The sequence below is a fragment of the Lycium ferocissimum genome, chromosome 6 (genome assembly GCF_029784015.1).
Source record: "Lycium ferocissimum isolate CSIRO_LF1 chromosome 6, AGI_CSIRO_Lferr_CH_V1, whole genome shotgun sequence".
NCBI classification, from domain to species: domain Eukaryota; kingdom Viridiplantae; phylum Streptophyta; class Magnoliopsida; order Solanales; family Solanaceae; genus Lycium; species Lycium ferocissimum.
The window spans coordinates 57412680-57422264 of record NC_081347.1 but is presented as its reverse complement, the minus strand read 5'-3'; positions in this window follow the sequence as shown (position 1 = coordinate 57422264).

Here is a 9585-nt window from a genome sequence, read left to right as displayed (position 1 = left end):
TCTCATCTTGTTGATGACTACTTCCTTCTGCAAAGCTTGAAGCGTTTCAATCCGTGAATCTAGTTCTTTTTGAGTCTTTCTCCATACCTCGAAGTTATAATGAGGTTCCATTTTCTTATAATTCTCCTCAAATTCCATGTCGGGTAGATAAGTAACCTTTTTAATAGTCAAAGCCATCGACCAGTCTTTATCAGAAACCAAAGATGGACGATCTTTCATGCTCCTGGCAAACTCCACTATCTTGTAGATTAATGTATCACGGTTCTCCAACATGGTAGCTTTCTCAAAATACGTGTAGAAGTTTAAATCTCTCACCCTTAGCCCTCTCCACTTTAGCTTGGAATCTAAAGAGAAAGGAATATTTATCAAAAATACTATTCTTGATATAATGTGGCGAGCATTATTTGAGAAGATATCATCGTAAGGAATCCAAAAAGTTTTTTCAGTTAGGTCATGTGTTATGAAGTAAGGAGTGGATAATGATGAAGGAAGCTGCTCCACGACAATGTCGATTTTAAGTGGAAAACCAACATTGTCGAAGCTTTGGTTGATATCAAACCTACACAAATTTTCCCTTCTCAGAGGACAATACCAAACATGCGAACCTGTTACAGACAGATGTGTACCTTCATAAGGGTGTCAAGTGGGCCGGGTCGGGCCGGGCCGGGCCATTTAAACGTGGGCCACAAGGGGCCGGGTCGGGGCCGGGCCGGGCTGTAAGTTAAGGGGCCGGGCTGGGGGCCGGGCTTGGAGAGGGAAAGGGTGTCCGGCCCAGCCCACCTCGGATAGGGGCTACACCTCGGGCTAACCGGGCCCGTTAGTGGGCCGGGCCGGGTTTTCGTTTGTGGGCCGGGTTGGGTTTTAATTATTTTAAAAAAAAATTCTAATACTAAAATTTATTAAGTTTGATACTTTAAAATCTAGTTGTTGTCAACTTTATTTTAACCATCGAGCTCTTAAATTATACTTTCGCCCTATTTTCAATCTATAATTAAATACCATTCATTCTTCTCCATATTATCTCACAATTCCCTACTCTCCTCTTTCTCTAAATTTCCTACTCATCTAAATGGGAACTAAATGGTTACAATGCACATGAGTTTTGATACTAAACCAAAGTTCTTAATTAATTATCTCATCTGATCCTAAGTCCTAATGTCATGTACAGATTGTCACCTCTCCATCATCGGCGGAGACATTTCAATAAGCTAAAAAATATTTAATTATTATTATATATAAAATATTTGAAACTAATAAGATTTTATTAATATATTATTATATATATAACTAATAGTTTATATTATTATATACTGTATAGCCTATTGAAATATTTTTGAACTTGTGTAAGCCAACAAAAAGATAGTAACTTAAAAGGGGTATTTGATTTATTTCACGCATCACAATTTCGAGGCTTGTCATTTCACCGATTTTGTCGGCCTATTATAATGTCTTGTTGCTTTTGGGCCTTGATCAATGTTTGTCCCTCCTTGCGTAAATTTATCTTGGAGTTCTTTGCTTTGTGTAGGATTAGTTTTACACAATTACATTTATAGTTCTATTTTGACCGCGTACAAATTATTATTCTTGTAAATAAAATCATAAATAAAATTATAACACAAATTTGAAAAGAAATTCAAAGGCTCAACAGCCTTTAGTTTTATTAATCAATAATTGCAAAGTCGAATTTAAACTTTAAAGCTTACAAACTTTCCCCAAGTTCTTACTTGAATAAGAGATACATTACATGTTTTAATGGTTAAGTTTTAATTAACTAAAGTAAGATTCTAACTATGGTTTGAATAATTAATAAATATATCATATATTTGCTTCCAAAATTTTAAGAATCCCACAATTATAGCTACAGCTATTTTATTGGGATACAATGTTTTTAAAATACTTATTATTAGTAATAAATGTAGTACTTATCTTCTTTTTTTTTTTTTTTTTTTTTTAAATTTGAAGTGGGCCGGGCCGGTGCCCCGGTGGGCCATCACCCGGGCTGCTGGTGGGCCGGGCTGGTGGGCTGTCCACCTTGTCCGGCCCAGCCCCAAAACCCACCTACCCCCAAATTTCCTTACACCTCTTAGTGGGCTTGGGCCGGGCCGGTGGGCCGGGTTCTGGCCAGTGTTCTGGCTTGGTCTGCCCACTTGACACCCTTATACCTTCAGGCATATCGGTGATCGATTGTGGTTGGAATGGAAGAGGAGGTTTGCTTTATAAAGAAAACCAAATCAATAACCCTAAATAAAATTGAATTAGCAAACCATAATTGGACGTAATCCCAAAAGAAATTGGATTCCTACGCTGGCTCTTCAATCCGTAAAGGAATGGGTTGGATTTCATTTATGGAAAAGGCAGGTCACTTACTGTCCTTCTACTTTCAAAAATATTTATATTTAATCTCCATTATATATATAGTCAAAAAAATCTCCATTATATATGAAAAAACATGATTGTGCAAGATATAAGGAAATTTACATAATTTTCAAAGAGAATCACGTTAAAATCTCAATCCTCTATTCTTATTTTTTTCGTCCATATATCACGCTTATTTTGTTTTCACCCCTCTAGCTCCCCTTTTTGTCTCCCTTGATGACTCAAACTCACAACCTTCGAGTTGGAGGTGGAGGGTGCTTACCATCTAAGCAACCCATCTTGTCAACGCTTAATCTTTCAATTCTCACCCATTGCTAATTAATTTTCTTGCTCAAGATATGATCCGCCGAACAGTCCCAGTATACTTTAATTAGCAATAATTAATTATATAAAGGTATAATAATATAATAGTTCTGGTATATTTCATATTTTATAGCAATAATAAATTATAAAAAAAGGTATAATAATCGAATAATTTGGTATATTTCATATTTAATAGCAATAATAAATTATATAGAAGGTATAATAATTGAATAATTCTGGTATATTTCATATTTAATTAGCAATAATTAATTATATAAACAGTATAATAATGAATATTCCATTATATATTTATTGAATAATTCTGGCATATTGAATATTTCAGTAACAATATTTAATCATATAAATGGTACTATAATAATAGTATTATACATAAGTTTAGGTTTTATATAATAAAAACTTGCTAGCAGTAAACGAAAAAGGAAAAACAATCAAGGAAGGAAATTGATGTAACTAAAATGGAAAACAGAGGGTTTGGAAACCCTACTTTTTCGCACAAGCTTTTGTTGAAGTAGGAAACTGGTCTCTTAATTGTGTAAAGTCTTTATTTCTTAAATTATGTTTTAACTGTGAAAAGCTGCTATAAATATAAATAATTCTGTTCTTTTTGAGGAACTTAGTTATGCTAATTATGTGTCTAAATCTAAAAGTACGACAAACGGTTTAATTTTCTCTATATTTTCAACCAAACAAAATAATGTCCTCGATGTTAGCCTTTTATTAAAAAATATACCTCATCTCCTAACGAAGCCAAAGGTACAGGCAAACTATATGTGTGTGTGTCTATAATATATATATATATATATATATATATATATATATATATACTAGTTATGTGAGGCCCGTCTTTAATGCCCGGCCCAAACTCAATATAAAAGTATATTTTAACTAAAGAAATATAATTTGTGTTAGTACAAGTGTACAACAACAACAACAACAACAACAACCATATACCCATTGTAGTCCCACAAGTGGGTAGTTATATAAAAGCAAAATTTTCATTCCACTCCTTCAATATTTTAACTTCTATTTTGATGAAATTATTTAATTCAAATCAAATTTGGAACCAGAATTTGACATTATAACTTATGTATCCTAATTTTAAAGTTATTTAGTTCTAAATAAATAATCTATACATAGTTAATGAACTTTTAAGACTAATACATAATTTAACTTGTGCAGCGAGATGAAGCTCCCTCTCTTAATTAGGGATTAGGGGTTCGAACATGGATATGGAAAAAAATCTTTGGAGGAAGCGCTCCCCCCGAATAGGCGCGATGCGATGCGAATTATCTATTCTGGATTAATTGGGCTCAAATGCGGATATCGAGCACCAATCGAAAAAATCAAAGAACGTGAAAAATGAGGTAGGAGGTTCGATAGCTTTTGAAAAGTAGACTTTAAAAACAAAAATAAAAAAATTGACATAAATAAATAAGATTAGGACCTAAAAGTAATTAATTAAAAAGTTTTAAAAAAATTTGAAAATTATTGTAAGGACTACAAAAGTCCCCAGGCTCGATAGCTTTTGAAAAGTAGACTTTAAAAACAAAAAATAAAAAATTGACTTAAATAAATAAAATTAGGACATAAAAGTAATTAATGAAAAAGTTTTTAAAAATTTGAGAAATTAATGTGAGGACTACAAAAGTCCTCACATTCCCAACTTATGTATCCTAATTTTCTGAAGTTATTTAGTTCTAAATAAATAATCTATACATAGTTAATGAACTTTTAAGACAAATACATAATTTAACTTGTGCGTAGAGATGGAGTACGCTCCTCTCTTAATTAGGGATTAGGGGTTCGAACATGGATATGGAAAAAAATTTTTGGAGGAAGCGCTCCCCCGAATAGGCGCGATGCGGTGCGAATTATACGGATTAATTGGGCTCAAATGCGGATATCGAGCACCAATCGAAAAAATCAAAGAACGTGAAAAATGAGGTAGGAGGTTCGATAGCTTTTGAAAAGTAGACTTTAAAAACAAAAACAAAAAAATTGACATAAATAAATAAGATTAGGACCTAAAAGTAATTAATTAAAAAGTTTTAAAAAATTTGAAAATTATTGTAAGGACTACAAAAGTCCCTGCGCTCGATAGGCTTTTGAAAAGTAGACTTTAAAAACAAAAAAACAAAAAAAATTGACTTAAATAAATAAAATTAGGACATAAAAGTAATTAATGAAAAAGTTTTTAAAAATTTGGGAAATTAATGTGAAGACTACAAAAGTCCTCACATTCCCTCTTATATATATATATATATATATATATATATATATATATATATATATATATATATATATATATATACACACACTAATTTTACATGTACGTACATTGCGGCATCTTGCGTGTATGCCATGTCATGTATGGTGACTTGTTTATCTTGCTCAAGATGATTGAATATGGTAGTAACCTACAAACATGAACAATCAAAATTTGAGTAGATGTGCATGTGATCTTTTTATTTATTTTGATAATATGAGGTACAAACATGTTCATAGATGAAAAGACATCTTGTTTTTTCCTCTTTTTCTTATTCCAAGTTTTTTAACTCCGCAAAAGCAAAAATCAACATTTTCTACACTTCTCTAGCTATGACAAGCACCGCCTGATTAAGTTCTTGAAGTTCTAGAATTGTGGGATTTACTATAATAATCATTTTAAAAGACCCAAAAAAAAAAAAAAAATGACCTACAAAAATAGAAACAAATCAATCCACTAGTGAAGAAGATGCCCGAAAGTGACATCAATTTAATGTCTTCCTTTCTCAGTCTTGCAGGCCGGAGCAAAATAAAATACAAGAATGTGAATAATATGACGAATTAATGTCATCACATTGTGATAGTCCGTAAAAAAGTATATATAGCGTTGAGAACTGATATGTATATGTTGCTTCAAATATGATCTTCCAAAGTGCAATTTCAATAGAGTTTTATATGTAATCAGTATTGGTGATCTATCTCTTTCTAGCAACTTCTCAGAACATCCAAAAGAATTAATTGTCATTTCTATCATACAATATTAAGTCCATCTATAATCCATATTGCCTATTTTGTAATAGCCTCTCAAACTAGTATTTCGCAAAACTTTAAGCTCTTTTTTCTTAAACTTTTTCAAAATCTATGTAACCTTATATATCTGTCTTCCCTTGTTGCACAAGTCAATCAATAAAACATCATCATCTACTCATTCATTTGTACCCTTTTCTTAACAACTTCTTCATTCAATAATGATGAATTAATGTCATCACATTGTGAAAGTCCGTAAAAGTATAAGTAGTTAAACCCATCGGGGACGGTACATATCCCGTCACTTCCTCCAGTATGCAAATATTGTCCTCCATCTTCCCCAACATATAATAAGTCAACTAAGCAATGCATTAAGGTCATAATATTATGCTCCACCTTGTCATCTTCATGTTTATTTTTAAAAATAAATTAAAAGCCTCCTCCAAGTTTTCCATTTTACAACACCTATCCATGATTATATCATAAGTCACCTTACTCGAAACTACTATCCTTTCAAGCATATCGTCAAATCAAGGATATCAAATTTTCACAACCCTCCTCTCGTAACACAAACCTCCTATTATATATTGAGTACAAATTCATTTGAACTGCACTTTGCCCTTTCCATGCAAATAAGAAAACTTCTAACCTCCAAGTTAACCGAATGAGTTTCACTTACAACACTCTTAGAAATTTATACGGTGCACTCTGTAATAAAAAGTGAATGTTATGAAATGGCTGGGGGGGGGGAGGGGGGGAGGGGGTCTTTTTCTTTTTCTTTTTTGTTGATAAAAATGACTGATTCAAGAAAGCTTAAACCAAAGTTCGATTGAAAGAAGAAAAGATTCAAGTTACGAATTGATTGTGTAAAGAGTTTTACCCTATTAGTGCGATTTAACTAGTTATAACAGGTCATTACTTTAAAATCTCTTTACACTTTCAATAAAAAGAACATAACTCTAAAAAAAATTAAAAAAAAAAAAAAAAAAAAAGAAAGAAACCTACCACACTTCATTGATACAGTTGCATAATCATCATAAATAAAAATAGAATTAAACATTTAAAAAAATAATCTGTTCATTCACAAAATCCACAAACATAATCAACACATGTTTGCTAAAGATACAGGAGAAAGCATAGACAATTTGAGCACTTCTCAAATGATTTAGTCCCTCTATTCTAATTTATGTGGAATTGTTCGAATTTCGAGAGTCAAAACTTTTAGTTTTAATTGTGAATTTGGATATGAAATCTTTAAGTTTTATAAAGTAAAATATTCATATTTGAAAACTACGTGAAAGTCCTATATGTACAATAGTTGATAATCTAAAATATTAAAAACCATATGTAAAGATTCTGGTCAAGAAAAAATTCGTTTAACTTTCGAAATCTGAAAGGTGCGATATAAATTAGGACGGAGGGAATACTAAATTATATATGGTTCAGGCATTATACAATCTATGAAGTTACATAATTATTTTGACAAACAACAAAAACATGATACTTACCTAGTCATGAAGGAAAACATACAAGTTAAACTTCATCACTTTGACATGGCTATTAAGAAGTTGTTACGCTTCCGGTGAATGATGCCAAATTTGACCATATGATGGGATGACTTTTATTTGGTGTTTTTCTAGAGGCTGTGTGATCCACTATAGAATTGTTCATTTTAATACTCACTTGGGTAAAACATCTGCAACAGATGCAATTCATTTGGAAATTCTCTTGTAAAGCAAAATATAGAAGAAAGTAGTATCCCAGCGTCTAGTTTTCATCATGAAAGGCAGAGATCTCGACTAAAAGGAACATATCAAAACACTAAATAGAGAAGAAACTAAACAGTGGAAACGTTAGCAACAGGCGTGTGGCTGAAGCGGTGTCTTTTCATGTGCGTTATTTTTTAAAAAATTAATTAATTAGGTTCTAGTTAATTTAACTTTTAGATTAAGAGTTCATGCTTTTAATTTAGTATAGAAATGTACATATTGTTAGGCTTGACTCCTAACATGTCTATTGCTGCAAAAACTTACAAGGTTAGAGGGGGACTTGAAGCTGACTTCTAATATAACCATCAATACGATTTGATCCCAAAAAATTTACAAAAAGGATTTAGTCTATTCATAATCCTTTCATCCAAATAAAGATAACTTCAACCAATAAAGAAATTGGCCAGGAATGATGCATTGTGGAAGCTACAGGTTCCTCTATCAAGACTGATCTGTGAGCAAATCAAACACGATGTAAATATTAAAGTGAATAGCAAGAGGAAAAGAAAGGAAAGTAGGATGTGTAAGAGGTGGAATGAGAGATTATACCAACATACATAGCAACGAACATGTGTATTTGTCGTTGAAACTCCTAACCTTGAAGACTTGAAATGCCATTCACAATGATCGGCAATTAAAACAAGTGAATAGCTACATACAAAAACAAATATTTGTGTAAATAACAAAGTTTTTAATGACATCCTAGTAATGTGAAACTGATTAAAATCAATAGGTGTACAATCATATAGATATAAAGTTATAAATACAATCAAAATACAATTAAAAATTACTATTTTTTTTTTTGCACACGACCTAATCACTCTGCCTTGGAGGTGATTCATAATCGCATACTGCTTAATACAACTCACAAGTTTACTGTTGTCCAGGAATACCTGATCCTCTGCTATATTTTTGTGCATAGCATCGGTTATTATTTTAGAGTCTTCATTTTCAAGATCGCCACAGGTCCCCATCCCATTCTGTAATACCGATTCAAAGAATACACGCAAATGTATCTGCAGTGTATGAAGTTTGTATATTGTTCGTCATAGCACAATCAGATCTAGCACCAACTGAATTCCCGCTAAGAGATATACATTCCAAAGTCATTTCCCTCAAAGTCACACACAAAGGATACTTTCCTAGTTCCTTATGATCCTTCTTCATATCAAAATATACAAGGACTCCCATATCATTTCGTATTTTCATCAGAGGACATATGTCATTGATCACCTTGTATTTTATTTCTATCAATTTCATCCTGGTGTCTATTCCAAGTTGTGTTGAAATAGGTGGAATCAATGTGACATAGCTTATATTTAGACTGATTATTACTCCATCAATAACGTAATCAATGAAGTTACCGCTGATATCCCACCGACCACTGTGACAAAGCATAATCGCCATAGTCGTCACTGTTCTGAAAACCGCAGTAGGATATATACCTCCGAATCAAAGTATTCTTCTCCAAAACTGAATCAAAATATATAGAGCAAATCACATTTTCAAGGAGATCATACTGATCATAATACAAAAAGAAACAAATATTGAATATTACTGGAAGAAGATACAGATAGAGTTACAAACACAATGGATTTTGAATTTTTTCTTCAACGCCGCTGAAGTTGGTGGATAGAAGAATTAGTTATGGAAGGGAGATTGTGGGGCATTATATTCTCAAAAGAATGTAAACTGAAACGGTTTATAGGGGATTCTATACGCAAAAGAAGGTAAAAGGGCATAACCCTTATAATCAAGGGTTATTAGGGGGAAATATATTCAAGGTAAACTTATATCCTGTGGGGATTTTGTTGGGTATTAAGTCTAGATGAATGGAAAATGGAAGGAAAATGAAAATTTTGAGTTGTTCCTTTATTGCTTTTTGGATGAAGCATTTCTACCACATTGGTAGTGGAAAGGAAATTTCTTGTGCTTATTGTCATACCCTATTTTAACCAGGGTCAAAATAGTTTACAACATCCCGGTAATTCCGGGGTTAATTAAAGTAGGGAGTCGCCACCTAATTATTTATGGTGAATTAGGGCACCTAAGGTAATTAAAGTTATTATCTAAAGTTGATTTGTTTTTAAATCTACGAAACCAA